The sequence below is a fragment of the Benincasa hispida genome, chromosome 9 (genome assembly GCF_027475165.1).
Source record: "Benincasa hispida cultivar pf3 chromosome 9, pf3_genome.v1.1, whole genome shotgun sequence".
Lineage (NCBI taxonomy): Eukaryota > Viridiplantae > Streptophyta > Magnoliopsida > Cucurbitales > Cucurbitaceae > Benincasa > Benincasa hispida.
Window position 1 is genome coordinate 78,073,913 of NC_143486.1, and position 21,548 is coordinate 78,095,460.

At 36.0% G+C, this 21,548-nt stretch overlaps 1 long non-coding RNA gene across 1 annotated transcript; it reads right to left on the reverse strand.

Moving 5' to 3' along the window:
• Positions 1 to 7,027: 7,027 nt before the first annotated feature.
• Positions 7,028 to 19,865, reverse strand: LOC120085512 (uncharacterized). Its single transcript, XR_005483977.2, has 5 exons — positions 19,673 to 19,865; positions 19,413 to 19,579; positions 13,356 to 13,495; positions 7,702 to 7,802; positions 7,028 to 7,352 (listed from the first exon to the last, which is right to left on the reverse strand). It is a non-coding gene; the product is annotated as an uncharacterized LOC120085512 (long non-coding RNA).
• Between the last annotated feature and the right edge of the window lie 1,683 nt (positions 19,866 to 21,548).

The following is a 21,548-nucleotide window of genomic DNA, read 5'->3' on the forward strand; positions in this document are numbered from 1 at the left end:
AACAAAACCTTGTTGGACATGGTTCGGTCTATGATGAGTTATGTTCATCTTCCAGACTCGTTTTGGGGTTTTGCAGTGCATACTACATGCTATATCCTGAACAACGTTTCCTCGAAAAGTATTTCTGAAACACCTTTTGAGTTGTGGAGAGGTCGTAAAGGTAGTTTACGCCACTTCAGAATTTGAGGTTGTCTGGTACATGTTCTAGTGATTAACCCAAATAAGTTGGAACCGCGTTCGAAGGTTTTCCTTTTTGTAGGATACCCCAAGGAAACGAGAGGTGGATACTTCTATGAACCGAGTGAGAACAAAGTGTTTGTTTCTACAAATGCTATCTTCTTGGAAGAAGACCACATCTGGGATCATAAGTCACGGAGTAAGCTCGTTTTGCAAGAGATTTCTAGTGAGACTGAGACTGCTGAGGGTTTAACAAGAGTTGTTGAACAGGCCGATAGATCAACAAGAGTTGTTGAGGTCGGAACTTCTAGTCAACCAGCTCAAGAGTTGAGACTTCCTCGACGTAGTGGGAGGGTTACGAACCCATCAGATCGCTACATGGGTTTGACTGAAGCCCAAAACGTCGTTTCGAATAATGGGATCGAGGATTCGTTATCTTTCAAGAAAGCAATGAAGGATGTTGACAAGGATGAATGGGTTAAAGCCATGAATTAGGAAATGGAGTCTATGTACTTCAATAACATCTGGGAGCTTGTTGTTCCACCTGATAGGGTAAAACCTATTGAGTGTAAGTGGATCTATAAGCGAAAGAGAGGTATAGATGGAAAGGTGCAAACCTTTAAGGCTAGACTCGTGGCAAAGGGTTATACCTAGGTTGAAGGAGTTAACTATGAGGAAACTTTCTCACCTGTTGTCATGCTCAAGTCTATCAGGATTCTTCTGTCCATAGCCATATTTAATGATTATGAAATATGACAAATGGACGTCAAGACTTCCTTTCTTAATGGTAATCTTGAGAAGATCATCTATATGACTAGACCACAGGGGTTCATAGTTCCAGATCAAGAGTAAAAAGTTTGCAAGCTGAATAGGTCCATTTATGGGCTGAAACAAGCATCTAGATCATGGAACATTAGATTTGACACTGTGGTCAAGTCATTTGGCTTTGATCAAAACGTTGATGAGCCTTGTGTCTACAAGAACATCATCAATAATTCAGTAGATTTCCTAGTACTGTATGTAGATGATATCCTACTCATTGGGAATGATGTAGGGTATCTGACTGACATTAAGAAATGGCTAGCTGCCCAGTTCCAAAAGAAAGATTTGGGTGAGGCACAGTATGTTCTAGGGATCCAGATCATTCCAGATCGTAAGAACAAACGATTAGCCCTGTCTTAGACATCGTACATCGATCAAATGTTGATCAGGTACAGGATGTAGGATTCCAAGAGGGGTCTGTTACCCTTCAGGCATGGAATCATTTTGTCTAAATATTAATGTCCTAAGACACCTCAAGAGGTTAAGGACATGAGACAGTTTCCTAATGTTCAGCTGTAGGAAGATTAATGTATGCAATGTTGTGTACCAGACCCGACATTTTCTATGCAGCAGGGATTATCAGTTAGTATCAGTCCAATCAGGATTTAATCACTGAACGGTGGTCAAGACGATCCTCAAGTATCTTCAGAGAACGAGGGACTACATGCTCGTGTATGGAGATAAGGATATGATCCTTACATGATACACGGACTCTGAATTTCAGACCGATAGAGATTCTCGCAAATCGACATCGAGGTCAGTGTTCACTCTTAATAGAGGGGTTGTAGTATGGCAAAGCATCAAGCAATGATGCATCACGGACTCCACTATGGAAGCTGAATACGTAGCCATTTGTGAAGCAACTGAGAAGGCTGTTTGGCTGAGAAAATTCCTTTCAGTTTTGGAAGTTGTTCCAAATATGGATTTGTCTATCACTCTGTATTGGGATAACAGCGGGGCTATGGCAAATTCAAAGGAGCCTTAGAGTCATCGATCCTATGGAGTGAAAATACCACTTGATCAGGGACATTGTGCATCGGGATGATGTGATAGTCACGAATATCACATCAGAGCACAACGTTGCTGATCCCTTTACAAAGGCTCTCACGACTAAAGTGTTCGAGGGTCACCTAGAGAGTCTAGGTCTGTGGGACATGCGGCATCTTGTCTAGGGCAAGTGGGAGATGATATTGGGGTATGACCTAGTTTATTGTATATTGTACATATTTTATATTGTTTTGTACATTAGTCTCCTGACGCATTAAGACAAGTGGGAGATTGTTGGGATTGGTGTCCTAATTCTCCCAGAGTCTTGTTATTTGTAATGATAGACATTGTTTTAGGAATAAAATAACTGTTATTTCATTCTAGCATTTACTCATATCTAATAAACAAAGCTCCGTGGTTATCTTATGTAAACTTAAGCATGTATATGTGATATACAAATGGACATGCCTTAAGTGATAACCTAAATAGGTCTGTAGTATAAGGATTAAGGTGGGATACTTGATCCTGGTGACACTACGGATACGACCCGCTTTGTAGAGGTTTGCAAGTGTTGTAAACAACTACAAATGATAGATCCTGACCATTCATGTTGAGACATGCGAGCGGGGGTGTCCTATACAAAGAGTTTGTATAAAACCGGACCATGAGATGACTAGACTTTGTATATAACACAATTGATACTAGAGACTTACATCTCACCTAAACGACCATAGGTGACACGACCTCAATCTTGAGTGTTTTGGAAACTCCTGCCTTTGAGGGCGGTCTTTTGATTAGTATGGGTGAGAGTGGCTAGATTGCCAACTCAACATGCCTACCTTTTTGGGGACTTGTCTGATTTGGGAACCGGGAATTCAATACATAAGATGGAATTCACTTCTTCCCTGAAGCAGGGGTAAGTAGAGAGATTGCTCTCTTAAGGGCTGATTCCGGGGCTTGAACATAGTGGTCATAGCTTCTCTTTGGAAAAGAGGACTTAGTCATAGTAGGATTATGACTTATGTTCATTAGAGGATTCGGTGGTACTTAAGGAGTTAGATGTAACTATAGGGGCATAACAGTTATTGGCCGAGCTGTACTTACGAGCGATCTGTGAAGGATTGTCGCACTGTTGATTGGAAAGATGGACATATAATATATCTGCGGTAAGAAGAGTTCAAATGTTGGTCTTTAGTGGAGTGCCTGACAGTTAACGGATGGTGGATCCTGTGATTAAAGAGTTTAGTCAGTTATTCACGTATCATTGGAGCTTCAAGCTACAGGTTCATAAGGTCCCCTTGGTAGCTCAATGGATTCAGTTGAGGATCAGTTCTTGATGTTGATTTGAAATGTTCAAATTGACAAGAGGTAATTTGATTATATATGATATGATCGGTATGATGTATGAGATACTTCTAGTGGAGGATTAATCTAAATGAGATTTACATTAAGTACCATGGAATAGAAAAATAGCTATGGTTTATATGTTTCATGAGATGAGATATTAAAACTATAGGTTATAAATATAATATGATAAGTTAGTTATCATTTATATTTATAATAATATTAATTATTGGATAATTAACTCTTTTTCTCTAATAACCAATTGAGTGGGAGGTTATTGGTGGTTTCATGGTAACCGTGAGATAAAAGGAAAAATGTTTTCCTAATTTTAGTAAAGTTTAGCAAAATTGTTGTTTTGAGATTTCCAATCTCGAAAAAATTCTCACGGAAGTTGTCAAGTAAATAAGATTTACTAAGCGACAACTTAGAGTTAGCTAAACGATCGTGGAGTGTTTGTAGGCGATAGACACTCAACTAAGCGATGAGCTAAACGATCGCATAGCTTTTGCTAGACGATCACTTAGCTTTTCCTAAACAATTGGGCATTGACCTATACAATAGGCTCTTCCATCTCCCGCTTGCTTAATCATTTACACGATTGTGGTTTCCTCCATTTTTCCGCCACAAACCAAGTTCACACAAAACCCACCCTCTGGATTCTCCCATCGAGGATACCAAGGTAGCCTTTTTGGTGGTGTCATACTCGAAAGGCGTTTTAGAAACACTTTTCGAGAGAACATTATTCAAGATATAAATTGCAATCTCTACTGTATACCCCAAAAACGAGCTAGGCAATTGAGCATAGCTCATCATAGAACGAACCATGTCTAACAAGGTTCTCTATTTCTCCTTTCTAATACACCATTCTGTTGAGGTGTACCAGGTCTTGGAAGTTGGGATTGAATTCCATGTTCTATCATATAGCCCTGCAATTCTAAATCCATGTACTCTCCACCCCGATCAGATCAAAGTATTTTAAGCATTTTACCTAACAAGTTTTCAACTTCAGACTTGTACTCCTTGAACTTTTCAAAGGCTTCAGACTTATGTCCCATTAGGTATAAGTAACTATATCTTGAATAATCATCTATGAAATAGATGAAATATTCGTGCCCTCCTCGAGCTTTTATATTCATTGGGCCATAAAAATCTGAATATATGAGCTCTAAGGTCTCTTTGGCTCTATAACCTTTTCCACTAAAAGGTCTTTTAGTCATTTTTCTTTCAAGATAGGATTCACATGGAGGTAATCAATCATCTTTTAACTCTCTTATAAGTCCATTATTTACCAGTCTCCTAATTCTATCGAGATTTCTGTGACCTAATCTCAAATGCCAAAGATAGGTATTATTATTACTTGGATAAATTCTTTGCCTTTTAGTTTGAGTATTTGCAGTTTTAAATATCTCATGATTTAAAAGTGCTTTTGATTCAGTTGGTCTTAACACATATAAGTTGTCTTCTAGTTTAGTTGAACAAATCGTGATACCATTTTTCATAATGAATGCTTCATTGAATGAAAAAGAAACAGGATATGATTGTTCAATTAAACAAGAAATAGATACAAAGCTCCTCTTAATTTTGGGAACTATATACAAATTTTTCAAAATTAAGTATCTATTTCTAAAAAAACAACTTAGCAGCTCCCACTGCAAGAGTTGAAATGGCATCTCCTATTCCAAGCTTGAACATCATTTCACCCTCCTCGAGTTATTGGAAGGAACTAATTCGCTGTAAAGAAGAACAAACATGATTAGTGGCTCCTAAATCAAGTATCTAGGCATTATGGTCATTTTCCACTAAACAAGTTTATAGGACCAGTAAATCATATTTACGTTCCTTCTCTTTCTTCGTCTAGACGAGGTACTTTGGGCAATTGCATTTTCAGTGACCATCCATATTGTAATGGACGCACTTGCCCTTGTTGGCCACCTTGGCCTTGGTCTTGCCTTTCCCAGCAATAGGAGCCTTGCCCTTCCCTTCTTTCTTTTTCTGGATCTTCTTAGAAACAGAAGATAAGGGAACAAACAAAGTTTCAAAGGATGAACCCTTGTGGAACTTCTTGGAATGGGCAACATTTGTCTCTTCTTATATTGGTCCCCTACTTTTCATAAGAGATTGATAAGTTTGTAACTCATTTAGGAGGGTAGTTATAATGTACTCTATTTTATTCATAACCACGAAGGAAACTCTTTGGAAGAGATTCCAAAATAAAGGACACCTGACTTTGCTCGTCGATCTACATCGTTTATCTCAACCACATTGAAGTGGACCATCAAATCGAGAACATGTTCTCTAACTAATTGACCTTACTTCATACGTGTTATAAACGTACTTGAGGGCCTCGTGCTAGATCTGAAATGATTCATTAACTAGCTTAATTTATCCTGTAGGTGTGACCCTACTATTTTCGGATCCCAGAGGTATGCTTAATAGACTGTTGAAAGGAAAGACAACTATTGAAGATTAATCTAAGAAACCCTATCCATTGCTAGAGTTTTGCATTGTTCTAAATCCTATGATTAGGCCCTCTAAAAGGATGGTCGCTCTAGGACGACATGCAAGTGGAGCATAGGACTTTCATGGTGCCTCATAATGGAAGAGACCGTAGGCTACGTACTTTCCTTATTCACCTTGGTATTGACTCATACAAATATTTTTACAATGGAGGTCGCGCCCAAGGCGACATGAAGCTGAGCATGGATCTCATGGTGTGAACTCTTAGAGATGTGAGAGCTAAAAATTGATATATCCTATATACCATTTTTCTCTTACTAAAGTATTCCATTATTTTAGGGTTTTATTTTACTTAGTTAAACTCCAGCTAATGAACTATCTAAGTCCATCTTAATTTTCTCAATGTAACATTTATATTGAATGTTTTAACAATACTTGATTTCATTTACTAAACTCTTTAATAAAATCAATCACCTATTGCATGCTTATAAAATATTTTTCCAATTCACCTTCCAGGTCGGTTCCTAGATGGAGGTGTTCCGTTTTCGTCAGCTTAAATACCCCTGCCTAGATAGAACGTTCCTCAAACAAAGGTCCCTTATGGGTAATTATTTTATCAATTTAATCTTTTAATGGAATTCATTTTAATCCTATTAAAACAAATTAAAAGATTAACCTATTTCTAATATCATTAGAAATACTTCCAATATTAGTCTAGGTGACTTGATTTTAAACCATTTAAAAATAATTTGGACATATGTTTACATTCAACTCTTGATTATAGATTTTAATGTATCCCATTAAACATATAATACTTATATTTTAATGCCATATTAAACTTTATAATTTGCATATAATGACGTTGATCAAATATAACAATCATATTTATCTAAGTAGTGTCATGCTCAATGCAAGGTTCATTTTCATTGGAAAAATATAACATTTATATTTGTCATCCATGAAAATTAAACATACATATTCATCATTCTACTATACATTATAACTTATAACATTGTATGATGCATGAACATGCTTAATTAATTATACATCAAAACTAACATTTATATTATGATACATGGACATGCTAATAAACTCATGCATCCATAAAATATATATAAAAAAAAAATTATATTTAATCATGATGCATGAATATATTTATCATAAGGTGGCATTTTGAATCTATATGACGTGCATTATGTAATATAAATTCAAACATTAATTTAAATATACATCCAATGCATAAAAAATTAAAATAAACAGTAAATATTGGGCCAAATTTTGGCACCGTAAATATTTAATGAAGTTAATATAACTAATTTACATTAATTTAATTAATATAAAGAAATAAAATTAATAAAATCAAGAAAAACTATTGCAAACACTGGAGGGGAGGTTCGAACCGACAATCGTCGAACTCCTCGGCGTGCGCCTGTGAAGTTCGGAACGTTGCAACGCTATGGATGTTCCATTTTGCTTCATTTTGCTTTGAACTTAGATCGAAAACTTCCATTTTTCCACTGATCTCTTCAATAACTCTTACTCCTTGATCGACACGGACTTACAGGCTTGATAGCAAAACATAAATGCCAAAAAACAATGAGCCCTTATATTTTAATCGGATTAAAACGTAAAGCTAAGTGCCAACAATGTAAACATCCAATATTACAAACCTCAAATTCAAAATGTAGATTAAAACCGACATTTCTACACTGATTTTTGTTTCCAAAATGTGAAAAATAAAATTCAAGAAATTGGCTTTGATACCAATTATAGGGAATCGAATCCCGAGCGCAAGTGTGAGGATGTTATGCATTCGAGAAACAAAAACAGCAAGCTAAAACAGAGTAGAATAGGATAAGCAACATAATTAGCATGCATTATAAAGGAAAAGTAAAAGGGAAGAATGATTCTTACCTTCGTAGACTCCCAAGCTTTTCAAAATTCCTCTTATTCTCTAGGATTCCAAGAGTTGGATGAGTGTTCTTCAACCCTTGGAAGAGGAAGAGGTAAAGAAACTGTAAAGAGAGTATACAGAGGAATTAATTTGGTGGCTAGAGTATGTTTTTTCCCAAAAGAAAGTTTGCCCTAAATGGGCTAATAAGATGAATTTATATAGAGAAGAGTTTTACCCATTCTCCAAGTATTTTCCTTTTTACTCTTGATGTCAATTAATTAAATAACTCCTTATTTAATTAATTGGTATATTAATTAAATAACCATATATTGAATCTAATATAATATAGTCAATTGATTAATATATATAAACATCACATGTTTATATTCTTTCACCTTTCTATCATTTCTTAATCAATTAATTAACCATTAATTAATCAATTAAGTAACTATATTTAATCATATTTAATATAAAGTTAATTAACATATAAATATCACATATTTATATGTATACATCTCTTTAGGAATCTCATTCATATTAATCTAATATTTGAATCCCATTCAAATATATCTTTCTTACATAATTTAAATTATAGATCACATCTATAATTAATTATATATTAATCCCATCAATACAAAATTTCCTTAATTAATTTGAAAAATTCAAATCATTCCTCATTAATATTCTTTAGTGAGCTAACAAGAGGACCTAGTGGACTTGTAAATCAGAAGTTTCACCAATATGAGATTAATTGACTAAACTCATTAACCAAATTAATCAATTTTCGTTAACTGTGGGTACACTCCACTAAAGACCTACAGTTTCCCTCTTCTCACTACAAATATATTTTTGTGTCCACTGATATGACCAATAATAGTAAGTTAGTCCTTCACGAGTATTCACTCTTCTCACTACAAATATATTTTTGTGTCCGCGGATAGAGACCAATAATAGTAAGTTAGTTCTTCACGAGTATTTGTAACACCAATTAGGCCAAATTACCATTTTACCATTGGGTTACCTCTGTATCTTTAAATACCGGCACTTCTATAATGAACAATTTGTTTATGGTTCAACTGTTAAATAAAAATCCCTCTCGGACTAGTGAGAGGGTAGGGCCCTTTGTTCAAGTCCCGCAGACACTACTTAAGGGAACACTCATTTACTTATCCTAAAGTCAAGAATGAGTATTCCATCTTGTAATATTATGTTCCCAATTCCCCATTCGGTCTAGTTCCCAAAATGGTAGGCCCATTGAGTCAGCGAACTAGCCACTCTCACCCATACAAATCAAAGAACAATCCCTTGTGAACAGGAGTTCATAATACACTTAGGATTAAGAGTAAGTTTCCTAGGTTATCCTATTTAAATAGAAACCTGACTAGTCAGGCCAAAGGATAAAACTCATCCATTTTTAAAAATGGAAGGATGTTTGTTGTCCCAAACATTTTTCTAAGTTCCGATCCCGATAAGGAAAAGGGATAATTTATAACAAAGTTTTCGTGTTGTTGATTCCTAGGTGTAGTGCTTTTTCCCCTCTGTTTCGGACAATTTCGTCCTCCCCTTCGCCAAAGTCTAAGTAAAGAGACCGAAGGAAAGTAAAGTAACGTTTTGATTCGAAAATTTTCATTTTGCGGTCCAATCTTATGCAAACTCATTGCACAGGATACCTTCACTCACATGTCACCTACATGAGCGTGTTGGATCATTGTGCTTGTATCAAGTACAAAGTGAGTTATATCATAGTGTCACCAAGATGAGGTACCCAATCTTATCCCTATACTATAGACCTTTTAGGTTGTATCTCGAATATTGATCCCTGTATGTCTCCACATACTGTTCAAGACTCATAATATGGTCTTGGATGTTAGTTTATTGGATTTATGGCTATTAAGACAAAATAGAATACAGCACAATCAATAACATTTATTAAAATGACATAAAAAACTCTATATTGATGATTGTCAATTAATTATATTTACTATCTACGAGTTTTAGGACATAAAACCCAACAAATTAACTGACGGTCACTCACTAAAAACCGATAGCTTCACTATTTGCACTATAGATATATTTCTATGTCCATGGATATAACCAATCAACAGTGAGTCGACTCTTTACAAATTGTTCATAACTACAGTTGGGTCAAATTATCGTTTTACCCCTATAGTTACATCCAACTCCTTAAGTACCATTGATTCCTCTAATGAATAAATAGTTTATAGTCCAACAATAAACTAACACCTCTCGGACCAATGAGAGCTTGAGGCCTCTTTGTTCAAGACCCATAATCAACTATAAAGGAAGCAATTTATCTACTTTCCCTAAGATTGGGAAGAAGTTAATTCCATCTTGTGTAGTTGTGTTCCCGGCTCCTTACTAAAAAAAAATCCCCAAAATGGTAAGCTTGTTGAGTCGGCTATCATAGCCACTCTCACCAATACATATCAAAGGATTGCCCTCATAAACAGGAGTTCACAACTCACTTAGGATTAAGGTCAAGTCACCTATGGTCATCCTAGTGAAATGTAAGTCTCTTTTAGTAACGGTGTTATATAGAGAGACTACTCATTTTGTGGTCCAGTCTTATACAAACTATTTGTATAGGATACCCCCGCTCACATGTCTCCACATGAACAATCAAGATCAGATCATTTGTAGCACTTTACAACAATTGTAACAACTATAAAGCGGGTCGTATTCGTAGTGCCACCGGGATAAGGTACCAAACCTTGTCTATCTACTATAGACCATTTAGGTTATTACTTAAATATGATCCACTTGTATGTCAACCACATACATGTTTTAAGTTACATAAAATAATCTTGGGTTTTAGTTTATTAGATTAAATTAATGTAGTCTAAATGTTAATAAAATACCTCTTTTTTTTATTTTATTAAATATATGGTTTATATTTATAAACTACAAGATACATGAGATTTAGGACACCAAATCCAATAATCATAAGCAAACTCTATCAGATGCAAGTGAGAGTCCCAAATCCCTGAAAACTCTCATGCACAAGCGCGTAACATATTCTCCAATGTTTGATTTAAATGCTTTATTTGCCCATCTGTCTGTAGGTGAAAAGCTGTGCTAAAATCTAACCAAGTACCCAACATTGTCTGAAGACTCTTCCAAAAGCTAGATGTGAAATAAAGGTGTCTGTCAGACACAATAGATACCAACACTCAATGTAATCTCACCACCACTTTCATGTATATCTGAGCCCACTTGTTCACTGAATATGTGAACTTCCTAGAATGAAATGCGCCAACTTTGTGAGTCTGTCCACTATAACCCATATCACTATAAATATTTTTGCTATTCTTGGAAAACCCACAATGAAATCCATAAACACATTCTTCCACTTCCTTTCCGATACGTTCAAGGGCTGCAATAAGCCTGCTGGCTTATGTCTCGAGGCCTTCACCTGCTGACACACCAAACACTTACTAACAAACTCAACTATCTCTCTTTTCATATCAATCCACCAATGAAACTGTTTCAAGTCCTGGTACATCTTGATGGTGTCAGGATGTATCAAGAATGGGGAATGTAAGCTTCTATCAATAATTCATTCTTAAGGTCACTGTCTACAGGTACACATAAACGACCCTGATAAAGGAGGCCATGATCTAAGGACACTGAAAACTCATCATCCCGTCCTGACCTCACTTGACGAAATTTCTCAACAAGATAAGAATCACTCTGTTATGCATCAATAATCTTATGTCTCAAGGTCAGTTGTACTATTAATTATGCCAACTATGTAATGACTTCCCCCACTACTATTGCAATTTTAGCTCATAAAAAACTATTACATAGATGAGTCTGTTTGGTAATTAAAGCTGCTGGATGAGTTGTCTTTCTACTAAAAGCATCTGCCTCTATGTTTGCTTTACCAGGATGGTACAAAATCTCACAATCATAATCTTTCACTAACTCTAGCCACATGTACTGTCTCATATTTAACTTCTTCTGAGTGAAGAAGTATTTTAAGCTCTTGTGATCTGAGAAAATCTGTATCTCCTCTCCATATAAGTAATGTCCCCAGGTCTTTAAAGTGAAAACTACTATTGCCAACTCTAAATCGTGTGTAGGATAGTTTCGTTCATAATTCTTTAACTGTTAAGAGGCATAAGCAACCACTTTACCCTGCTGCATCAACACACACTCCAATAATCTCTTAGAGGCATCACTGTAAATAAGGAAACTCCCTGATCTATCTGTTAGTATAAGAACTAGTGCAGAAACCAACATTTGTTTAAGATCCTGAAAACTATCCTCATAAGGCTTACTCCAAACAAAGGAGGCTCATTTCCTGGTCAATTGAGTAAAGGGAGTGGCTATGCGAGAAAAGTCTTTAACAAACCAACGGTAATACCTGCTAACTCCAGAAAACTGCGCACTTCACTGACTATTGTAGGATGAGGCCAACTTGTAACTGTCTCAATCTTTGCTGGACTACAAATATCCCATCCTTTGATACCACGTGCCCTATAAAGGACACCTGACATAGCCAAAATTCACACTTGGCGAATTTAGCATATAACTTATTCGACCTCAGAGTGTCCAAGACCTTCCGTAAATGTTCTTCATGCTCTGTCTCTGTCTTGGAGTAAACCAAGATGTCATCCATAAAAACTATCACAAAAGTTTCCAAGAATTCTTTAAACACCATGTTCATCAGGTCCATAAATATTATAAGAGCATTAGTTAAGCTAAACGACATTACGATGAACTCATAAAGTTCATATCTTGATTGGAAAGTAGTCTTAGGAATGTCACCGTCCTTAATCCTCAATTGATGGTATCCTGAACGTAGATCGATCTTGAAGAAAACTCTAACCCCCTATAACTTTTCTAACAAGTCATCAATCATGGGGAGAGAGTACTTGTTCTTGATGGTCACCTTGTCCGACTATCTATAATCAATGCATAAGCATAATGATCCATCCTTTTTCATCACAAACAACACTGGTGCACCTCAATGGTGACACACTTCGTCGTATAAAACCCTTATCGAGCAATTCATGCAACTAAATCTTGAGCTCCTTCAACTCTGTTGAGGCCATTCTATACGGAGCCTTTAAAATTGGAGTTGTACATGGCTATAGTTCGATAACGAAGTATATCTTTCGATATGGCAGTTAACACGGGAGGTCCTCTAGAAAGACATTTGACTAATCTCTTACTACTGGCTCTGAAGTCAAGGCGACCTCAGCTTCTCTAGTGTCGACCACACTAGCCAAAATACTCTAAGTTCCTTGATTAAGCAACTTACTGGCTTTCATAGCTGAAATCACTTTGGGAAGACCAAGGTCTCAGCCCCTTTTAATTTAAAGCTAGTTTCTTTAGGAGGATTGAAAATCACCTTCTTGCAGGAGCAGTCTATATTGGCATAGTTAACAGCCAACCAATCTATGCCCAATATTACGTCAAAATCACGCATGTCTAAGACTATTAAGATCACATCTAGCGTACAATTCACTATACTTTTATTTTTTCTTTTGCCAACATAATTTCTCCAGACGAAGTAGAAGCTGATAAACATAATACAAAGCTTCCAATTGTAACATAGCATGCTTCATAAATACGGAGGATATAAATGAATGAGATAATCTAGAATCAAACAATACCAACGTAAAATGTCCCAAGATTAGGAGCGTACCTATCACCATAGTGCCTGACTTCTCGGCCTTCTATCGAGTGGTTGAATAAACACGACCTTGCTATTGCTGGTGTCTGCTTGATGCGTTGATTTATCATTCGATGTAGGGATGTGTGGATGTGATGATCATACAAGTTTTCCTAATAAAGCCCAAGTATAAGCCTTCTTAGGGTCCTGGTAAGTCCAGGGTCAAACGTAGGGATTACTAAATAGATATGCGACGGATTCTCTGATTCTATTACGATGGTGATAAAGAAGTAAATGGTGATTTAATTTAGATTTTCTAATGCGATGGAATTAAATGTGGAGCGATGAAAGGGTGGTGTTGTGATTAGTATGCAATGAAAGGGTTAAGAAGAGATTTAACTAGCATTTCTTAAGATTTTGTACAAGTCATGCGATCATGCTATACACAAATATTAAGCACTACATTTCTCAATGCATAATGTCATATTTCCTATTTCTAGGATGCATGCAATGTGTATGGAATGTTGCAGATATAACTTATTTCTAAGTTTCTACTCTTGCTTATGCAATCTAATCCGACTCTCTCAAGCCTAGATTCTGTCTTTAGAATATTCTCTCAAGTACTTCAAATGATGAATGAAGCATACATAAGACAAGATGATCGCATAGAGTGCATAGCTTAAGTCATGCCAGCTAAATACTTCTCAACACATTCACAAATTTAGTTACTCATGCATGGTGTAGAGAGATGATGACATGCAGAAATGCACGTCATCTTAGGCCTTTTATTTAGAATTATGAGGGTTGTTAAGCAGAATATGCAGCGATTATGTTTGGAATTCATGAGAAAATGAGTTTGCATCCATTGGCATTAATAATCTCGGCTAACCCACTATTATACGTTATTATGGGTTTAATTGATTATTTTTATAGCAACCGCAAAAAGCGATCGCATGCGCGGAAGAGAGGCTATCGCAAAGACGACCGCATGCGGGGATCTCTCCATTGTAGAGGCGAACGCATACGTTCAACGCATGGATGTTGCATTAACGCATGCGTCCATCGCATTGAAGTTGCGGCTGTCAAGCGAATGTGGTCATCGCATAGATGTTGCGGCCATCAACCGCATGCGTCCATCACATGGAAGTTGCGGCCATCAAGCGAATGTGGTCATCGTAGAGAGATTGCGGCTACATAATAATAACCATAATATAGGGATGATCACAAGGTTGGTGAAATGCAACATGAACGCATATCTCAGGAGTATCAAAAGATGATGTTGACATTTCACCTACCACGCCGTTAGCAGCGGAGATTCAGAAAAGGACCATCGCGCCGCGAGTGTCAGATTCAGAGCAGGTCCATTAATGCCGTCAGTGATCAAGCTCTATAAATTGAAGCTAAATTGAAGCTGCTGAGCAAAATTTCAGATATCCAAGTTTCTACCTTCAGGTGGATCCTTGTGATCCAGACAAAAGCGTGAGAAGAAAGCTTGAGAGTTCTTCACCTCCTTCATCCATTCAGAGTGACGACCGGAGCCTTCACTGGAGGTAGAGCTCGAGAGAGTTTTCTCCACCACCCATCCATGGCACTACCGGCAGCCTTGACACACATCTGCTGGAAGCAAGACATTGCTTCCAACTAGCCTTTCCATTTTCTCTTCTTTCCTTATATTGTATTGTATTACATTTTTGCTTAAGGAATTAATACATTTTGTGATCAATACATTTTCTATATTTTCCTTCGACTCCATCTCCATCTTCATTTACTTAGCATTCCTAACTTTCATTGCATCACTTAGTGAGACTGTTAGAGTATCGCATACTTAATCATGCGGCATAGGAATATGAAGCATGTAGCAAACCATCGGGAGGTGTGCGTTGCGCGAGTGTTGTGAGAAAACCTTATTTGCTTAGTGTGTAGCTATAGCAACACTTGTCTATAAGCGACGCAATACTTGTCTATGAGTAAAATCAGCAACAACTAACTACCTGGAAGTGTAAGTGGTTGGTCGCATTAAGCAATGTAAGCAAGTATTCACTAGAGATAGGAATAATCTTACGTCAGCCAGGTTTATTCGATTACCTTGTCTTATGGGCACATCATTCATCATTTAGGCATACTTGGGAGAGTAGTCTAAAAACCAAATCTAAGACTCGAGAGAGCGGATTGGAACATATAAGCAAGAATGGGGAACTTAGAGATAAGCCCAGTTTGCTATTACACGGTGTATGCACCCTACGGATAGGATATTGCATGTGTCCAGAAGTAGGATACGGTGGTATGTAGTCATCTTGTTTATGTGTGGGAGCACATGAGCAGAAATAGAGACTTAGAAATAAGGCCTCTCGAAACTGTTGCATATACATCGCATGCGTCCTAGAAATAGGCACAAGTGTATGTAGCATGATCGCATAGCTTTGTGCTGGCTGAGGTTGCCCTTGTGGTTAAGCTCAGTGTTGCAGTGAATTCATCCTCACATTTTATCTATTTGTCCATGTATTTTACTACGCTTCAACAGTTGTCGTGTCTCTACCTCTCATTCATATTCCCACTGCTTTGTTTGTTAGTTAGGAGTAGGAGTAGTTCTTAGCTTATAACCCCCTCCCCCCATCATTCTTTTATTTATCCGCCGCAAACACATCACCGCATACATTTAGCTACAAGTACCTGAGTTCGACCTCGGATCACTCGAGAAACTTGCGTTCACGTTATACTTGGCGCGAGCGCAAGAAAAATTATGACAGGAACGCATGGTCATCGCATATAAGAGTAACGCATATTTTCATTCCAACACATGACCACCGACGCATGATAATAAACGCATAACTTAAGACATGCATCGAATATTGCGTTCACCCTAATTTTTGTCACCAAGAGACTGATCATAAATTGAAATAAAGTTTCCATTGTTGCAAATAAAGTGTTGAGTACAAAACAATAAATGGAGTAAGACGTATTAAGCCAAGTAAACAATGTCTTGCTTCCTCTGGCTTTGTACACTGCTCTTATCACTTTAACTCTTTCCTGAATTGTAAAATCTTGCTCTCGTAAGGGTTGGGTGTCTCTCCTCTATGTTGTTTCCGGTAGTCTCTCGACCTCTCCAAAAGTAATTCCCTTCCCTCGGCTTCGCCTCCTTTCTCTCACGCCCTATTTGGTTTGGTAACATTGGGTATTTATAGACTTCTAGGCAAAGCAGTTCTTCTCACTAATGATTGCATGGATGGGCGGCATTAATTTCCATACCCTATTGCACCATCTGAAAGTCACTAGAAGTTCAATGTATTTGCAACGGTATGGTCTTCAACGGTCGTCAATTTGTATTCCAGAATTGATCGTTATCAGCTTTACGTCCCATCATGTTTTATTATGATGTCGCCTTTATGTAAGGTCTTTACGCGGTCATTTTTTAGGTACTCTTAGATCGCAAACTCAAATGCACCATCGCATTGTTCCCTTGGATCGCAATTTCAGACGCACCATCGCATTGTGCTTGTACAAAATAATGCAATTTAACTGCTTTTATGCGATGAGCATTAGCGATCGCAATTTATTTTTAGTTTGGCGCATTCAATCATAATATTGCCTATTTCAACATTGCTTCCTCCCATTGTTTTAATAATTTGAGCTTTAATAACTTGTATTTCTACCAGTTATCACTGCTCAAATCGCTTTGTTCAAAATCCGCAAATGGGCTCCCGTAACCTGGTGTTTTTTATTTGGACATTTATCAATCGTGTGCTCCTCCTTCTTACAATTAAAACAGATCCCAAAGCCAACCAAACATCGTCTCCAATGATGTCTTCCACAAGAGTTACACATTGGTTGGCTTCTCTCTACCATTCTCGACTCGAGGGCCTACTGCTTGAAGTGTCAAAATGGCTTATCTGAGTTCTGCTCTTCTGTTGGAACTGAAGCTCAAAAGCCTTCTGATTTGCCTTCATTTTCTGACTCGAGGTGGATCCCACCCAAATGACTTCAAGCACTCACTCTCTGACTGGAAGTCTATATCGGCTACCAAACAAAGTGCTTTTACGTGGGTGGTCGATTTAAAAGCTTGCATAAAACCTCGTATTCCGTCCTTCAAACCTTGGACAATATTTTTGCTCTCATAACCTCTGTAGCGACCAATTCAAGAGCAAAACGAGACAATGTGAAACTTCTGGTCATACTCCTCAATGGACATGTGCCCCTGTTTTAGGTCTGAGAACTCCTTCTACTTATTATACCTCAAGTTAATAGAGAAGTACTTTGAGTAGATGCGCTCCTTCAATTGCTCCTACGTCACTGGTTCATCACATGTACCTAGCATCCTCTCTGCCGACTACCACCAGATCTGTGCTTTATCGGTGCACATGAAGACTATACCATACACCTTCTAGTCCTCTAGGCATTTCATGTAACGGAATATTGTCTTGATTGTTGACAGTCATAACTCTGCATTAGTAGGGTCCTTTAGTGACCCATTAAAGGTACGGGGGTTGTACTTCGTTTGAACTTATGAAGGTGGTATTTGTTGGAACTGGGCAAATTGGGTCATTCGCCCGTCCATCATGTACTTCACCTTATTCAGCACCGTTTTCGTGACTGCTTCCCCTATAGCTGTTGCCAAATGTAGTAAACTCAGTCAGGATGGTTGGGGGAATCGGTGTCTGCAAAGGCACAATCATGTTTTGGGCTCGACTTCGTGTCTGAGTCCTCTGCTATCCTGACCCCCCCTGCCTTTTCCTCTAACACATACCATTTCCTAACAATCAAATGTAACCAACTTTAACAAATTCTTCAAAAAAAAAAAAAAAATGTCAATTATGATCATAAATCCAACATAATCTTGTGCATGTTATTCTAGAGACTTTTTCTTAAGGGGCATACCTGGCAATGATGAAGAATCTGTTAATGGCCAAAATGGACAATCTAGACTTACATAGTAAGTCAATCTACACAGTCCAAAACATGGGCTCTAATACCAAGTGTAATGACCCGACTTTCTAAGACATCTAATAAAGTCGTTACTTCATGCATATATAAACTTGTACTTAAACATTTACATTTAAAATAAGAAAGTTGGACTGCTTAAATTAATAAAGAATTCAAAACAAATTTTTAGCTCAAAGATTCATAATGTTTTGATTAAGGGTACCCCTAAAAATAGAAATTTAAAACAAGGGAATATAACTAAAAAGAAATCTCAAACACTTAAGTTCTATCAAAATCTAAATCATGAAAAGTAGGAAAACATGAAAACGACACAAGAACTCATATGCGAAAGCGTTTATTTAATCCCTTTGGCACTATCATAGATTCATCTTATCAATTGCCATGTGTATCCTTACCCTTTAACTAAAAAACATGTAAACATAAAGGATGAGTCTAAAATACTCAGTAAGTGAGCCCATTATCGGGATCGAGCTAAGCAATCACATTCAGTGAATGCTTGGGGCTAGTGGGACATGCACAATGTAACTGTTCCTGGATGACTATTTAAAAGAATAATCTTGCCTCGCCCTAACTCGCATGTCTAGTGGCCTGATGGCACACCATAAAAAAACATAAAATTAAATTTGTTAATTCAAAAATCGTAACATGCAAACGAACCCATCGGTTCACGCATGTCTATTGGCCTGATGGCGCACCGTCAAAACATGGAACTAGATCTGTTTGACTACTGTATCATACGTCAAGGCGATACAATAAATCACCCCTACCGATCTAACATGCATCACATACATAAATCTCATAAGTGGTCCCACAGCCTAAATCATAACATAACATATTATTTCAACATACTCATAGTCCTCATAACTTTCATGCATAAAAAAAAAAGTAACATATATTCAAAATCATGCTTCTAAAATCCATTAAATAACTTGATAATTCTAAACTAGGGCGCTTGACACGGCATTGGTAATAGTATCATTTACCTCAAATTAAGTTCAGAAAAAGTTAACACAACAACAACACTCCAACAATTTACTTGAACTAAAACCTAGAACATAAGTCTAATTCAAAATTCAATCATTAGGCTTAATTCCAAACACATTTTATCTAAGTGTCACTAAATTAATTTCAGGCAATTCCAAATATTCTTACCCAAAGTGTGGCTAGATTCAAAGCTTCAACACCAATGTGACCCAAAAGCTAATTCGCCCAAAAACAATCCTTACTCCCACAGATATTGGCTCTAAACCAAAATCCTTGCTGGAAACAACCTCGAAGCCGCTGGACAGGCCGCTTTTGGTTTCAAATCTCCTCCTAAACTTGAATCTCAAACCCAATTATGGTGGGTATCAATAAACAAAGCTCAAACACCAATGGATAACCAAGAAATCTCAAGAACTCAATAACCTTACCCAAGTCCAAGATTCCGACGAGACCAAGACAGAGTGACGGCGGAAAGAAGTTGACGACGACGGCTCAAGGCGGTGGCACACGACACCCACTGGACGGCGTGACAGATCAAAATAGTGAGCACATGCGTGAATAGCAGCGGGAACAGGGTTGTGCAGGTTGATTCACGAAAAAGGATAAGGATTTTTTTTTTTCTTTTACTTCACACATGATATATATATATATACATCCTTCTTAACCCCCAAAAGCAAATTTTAATTCCTTCCAAAATTCCAAATCTCCAATAAATTTCCAAAATATCCTAACCAACCTTTTCGAAATTAACTCCAAATTTCTAAATCTTTTATCCACTAAATTTCAAAATGAATTATTCTATAATAAATATTTTTTAAAACACGTATTATGTTGTCTTAACCAGACAATTCAATTATCCTCAAGATCCAAAATAACCCAATTAACTAAACAAAATTTACCTGGAAATTCGGGAGGTTATATTTTACGTTTTAATTAAACAAGAGTTTGTTTACTCATTTCAAGAGAAGTAAGTTTCCTTGCGAATTGATGTCAGCGTTGATTTAAGAGAAAAAATATATATATTTACAAGGTAATTCCTTTTTTCTTGGGTCAAAGAAAATTGATTCATTTTCGCTTACTAAGTTTGACGGAAAAGATTGGATGAAAATTCAAAATATAATTTGTTTGGTTAAACATGTATAAAACGAAAGAAAAAAAAAGACAACGTTTTTAACACCTGCATATTTTCGTACTTAAAAATATAAATTATAAACAGCCTTTAAGCAGCCTTCCTGTAAAAATTTAAATCTTCCAACTAATTTAACAGTAATTAGAAAATGACTCTTAGTCCAAATCATAATAGTTTATTTTGAATAATTTTTGGAAAATTTTATTTAGAATGTTTACTTGATAATTTAAGAACACACCTGTTTTTTTTAGATAATCTAATTTCTATTTTATATTTTCAATGCGTTCGAAATTTAGATTTGAAAATTTAAATGATACAACTATATTTTAAAAAATAAACAATAATAAAATAAAGGAAAATTACTTCAAATGGTAAAACTGTTGAAAATATTTACAAGATATAGAAAAATTTTAGAACTATCAATAATAGACGTTGATAGACATTATCAGTGTCTATCAGTATCTATCATTGATGGTTCTAAAATTTTACTATATTTTATAAATAGTTCGATTCATTTTTCAATATTTAAACAACTCAATAATAAATATAGTATTATATGTTACAAACTTTATTTGGTTTTGTTAAATTACATATATACATATTATACAATTTTTATTACACAAAATATAATAAAAAGTTAATTTATAATAGTTTATATTCAGCATATTAGCGTATTTTTGGGCTACTTTTAAAATTGAGATCCAATTATAAAATTTATTAGGAAAATATATAATTAAAAAGGCATCAAATATAAAACTTTGTAGGTTGGTTTTAAATTTTATCAAAACGACCAAATTAAAAGATTCAACAAGAATCTACTAAGCTAATTGATAGATGTTTATGGAAAAATTATAAAAAAAAAGTATTAAAAATATGTAAATTAATGAATTGTTTTTTAAACAAACTTGACATACTTATTTTTTATATTATACCTACATTGTAACATTTTATTTCTTAAAAACACTTTCAGTCCTAAATCATCGTAAGATTCTGTTTTTTAAAATTTATAATAATTTAGTTGATAAATTTTAATAAATAATAATTTAATAATGGTACTTTTTTTATAATATTTAATAATTTTTTATACAAACGAATCACAAAATGATTAGAGATCATTTTTTTTTTACAAACTATAAATAAGTTACGTAATAAAATCAGACCCTTAATTTTGAATC